Raw genomic sequence first — 3,304 nt, forward strand, 5'->3', positions numbered from 1 at the left:
AATGCATATATATATATATATGAAATAATGTACTTACGATAACAACATTAATGTTTGTTGAATCTTCCACTCTCATCATCAAAGAAAATTTTTCAACACGAATTAAATTATTTAAATGTTACCGATAAAGACCTGCTGCTAACCAACGTATGCAAACAGTAGAAGAAGTCACAGACTTTATTCTATAAATTAGTGATTTCAACAAACCATTTTTCATCAAACACATGCGTATACAATCCATTACACTACGTAACTAGCTACTACTACTGTGTTAGTAACTATGTTCACTTACATCAAATATTACGGGCATGAACTTTTTCACCTTCCCCTTCTTTTCTCTTTTGCAGCTTTTGCCTTGGTATGGTTTCTATCGACGACCAAGAAGACATCGTCCAAGCTACCACTGCCGCCGGGCCCTCGCGGCTTACCACTAGTCGGATACCTTCCATATCTTAGTCCAAATCTTCACCGGGACTTCGCAGCTTTGGCCAAACTTTACGGTCCGATTTTCAAATTCTGGATGGGAACCAAACTATGTGTAGTCATCACTTCGCCGCAGCTTGTTGGCCAAGTGGTACGTGATCAAGACACAGTGTTTGCCAACCGTGATGTTAGCTCTTGCGCCTTAGTCGCCACATACGGTGGCAATGATATAGCTTTCGCATCGTACGGCCCAGCATGGAAGAAGCTTCGAAAGATCTTTGTTCGTGAGTTGTCAAGCAATATCGTACTCGAAAATTTGTACGGGCTGAGGAAAGAAGAGGTGAAAAAATCTGTGAGGTACCTCTACCAGAAGGTTAATACCCCAATTAATATCGGAGGTTTGGCTTTTATAACTACCATGAACTCAGTCATGAGTATGACAATTGGTGCTTCGTTAGAAGGAGATGATAGTGCTATTGATTGTGGTCAATTTAAGAAGGCAGCAGAGGACCTCATGAAGATGCTAGGGAAACCTAATATCTCTGATGTTTTTCCCGTACTTAAGTGGTTTGATGTACAAGGAATGGAAAGAGATACACGGAAGATTACCCAAGTCTTTGAAGTGATGTTTGACAACGCCATGGCTAAACGAAGAAAAGCTATGACTAATCCTGTGGCCAAGGTGTCTATGAGGAAGGACTTTCTGCAATTCCTTATGGAGCTTCATGAGGATCAAAACAGCGAAACTCCTATTAGCATGCCCGAAATCAAAGCCATACTTATGGTACGTGCCTACGCATATGTATATATATTTACATACTACACTACTCTATTTGACGTGTATAAAGTAATAAGTTATATTACTATTTTAATCTTAACTAGAATAATATTCTTTAATGGGATCACGATATTGTTTGTAATGATACACATAAATTATGTATAAAATATAGGACACTTTCTTGGGAGCAACGGACACTACAACAACCACGGTGGAATGGGCAATGACAGAGATTCTCAACAAGTCAGTGGTATCAAGTTGTGGGGTTGAACAACTACGTGGAAGAGTCTCACTTATCCAAACTAATCTATTTGAATGCTGTTGTTAAGGAGACTTTACGTCTACATCCACCTGTGCCCTTTTTAGTACCCCGTAAGCCAAGCCAATATGCAGTTGTTGGTGGCTATACTATACCCAAAGGAACTACTATTTTTCTAAATGTTTGGTCCATGCAACGAGATCCTAGTGTTTGGGAAAATCCTTTGGAGTTTTTACCTGAAAGATTCATTGGAGATAAAAACGAAGGTGACATGAGTTATAATTATTCAGTTACAAATTTCAATTATCTTCCATTCGGATCTGGGAGAAGAATATGTCCTGGAATTTCCTTGGGAGAGAGAATGGTGTGTTTATACTAGCTTCGTTCTTGCACTCCTTTGATTGGAAAATACCCAATAATACTAAGATTGAACTATCAGACAAGTTTGGGATTATTGTTAAGAAAAAGGATCCTTTGACCGCTATTCCCACACCTAGGTTTTCCGATTTCGACCTATATACTACTTGAAAACGTATCATCAATTAAATATAATTCCTTTTCTAAGCCTTAGTATATATAATAAGGTACGACAGCCATTATAATGTGAACCTACTTGAAATATTTGTTTATGTATATATATATGATGCCTAATGTATCTCAAACGTATTTACGTTGCACGTGTAATAGTGGTACTATCAGGTTGATGAACAATAAATCTTTCTGTCTATAATGGTTTGTGTTTCTACTTATGATTATATATATATATAGTACTTTATATTAAGTGATGATATTTGAGAAGAAATATAACATTCTCTCCACTTTCAGTTTCCAATTCAGCGGCTAAGTAATTATTCTGGAAAGGATCACTAAAAAAAGTTGTAATTTTTGGATATTTACGGAGAAAATATATAAATTATTATATGTATAATACTTAAGTGCTTAAATTATTTTTTTAATGGTAAAAGTACATTTTGTCCACATTTTTGTACAGTTTAAAGAATTTGTTTGTTTCTCCGTTAAGTCTGTCATTATGTCGTGAAATTTACTTATAATTTTGATACTTTTGCCGTAAATATATTTTAAATTAGGTACTTTTGCCTACGTGTCACAATCGAACTTAGTGGTGAGAATTTACGGTTGTACTAAATGGCATCAAAACATGGATAGAAGGTACTTTCGCTGTTAAAAAAATAATTTTGGTACTTAAATGCTACAAACATAATAAATTTAGTATTTTCACTGCAAATATCTTTAATTTTAATTATGGACTTTTTAGTATTCACATAAGTATGTTTTTTAGTTTCAACAAATAATAAATTATAGCTAACGACACTAAGATGTTTTAGTAGAAAAATATCGCAGGAAAAAAAAAAAGGAGAGAGAGATTATAAATAACATGGAGTGATAAACTTTAATCTGTTATTTTGTAATTGGTTATTTTTAACATAAACGTATACAATGGTTTTTTTCCTTTCACTATAAATATGATATAAGAACGGTAAATTCTTGTTGAGGAGTGAGCACTATCAAATGTGTCGTGTACTGTCTTCAGTCTTCAATATAATTTTCAGTAGCTTTCAAACGTTGAAAATTTAATCATCTACTTAATATTATATCTAATTTAATGTACTTGCTGCGTTGTTAATCGTTCTGTAATTAAAACATATATATATATTATTTTATTTTATATATATATGTACGCCCTGATTTTCCCACGGGCTGATTAGCAGGACGAGCCTCGGACTAATCAGGTTTAGTCCGAGGTGCCCACAGGACGAAGATCCTATTTTCAGGGCGGATCTTCTCAGCTCGAGAGGGACATCAGAAGGCCACGCCAAGAGAAC

The 3,304-nt window shown here is 35.0% G+C and overlaps 1 pseudogene; it reads left to right on the forward strand.

The window, feature by feature from the left end:
• The first annotated feature begins 214 nt into the window (after positions 1–214).
• On the forward strand, positions 215–2,024 carry LOC133834010 (cytochrome P450 93A3-like; annotated as a pseudogene).
• The last annotated feature ends 1,280 nt before the right edge of the window (positions 2,025–3,304 follow it).

This window comes from Humulus lupulus, chromosome 5 (assembly GCF_963169125.1).
Source record: "Humulus lupulus chromosome 5, drHumLupu1.1, whole genome shotgun sequence".
In the NCBI taxonomy this organism is placed as follows: domain Eukaryota; kingdom Viridiplantae; phylum Streptophyta; class Magnoliopsida; order Rosales; family Cannabaceae; genus Humulus; species Humulus lupulus.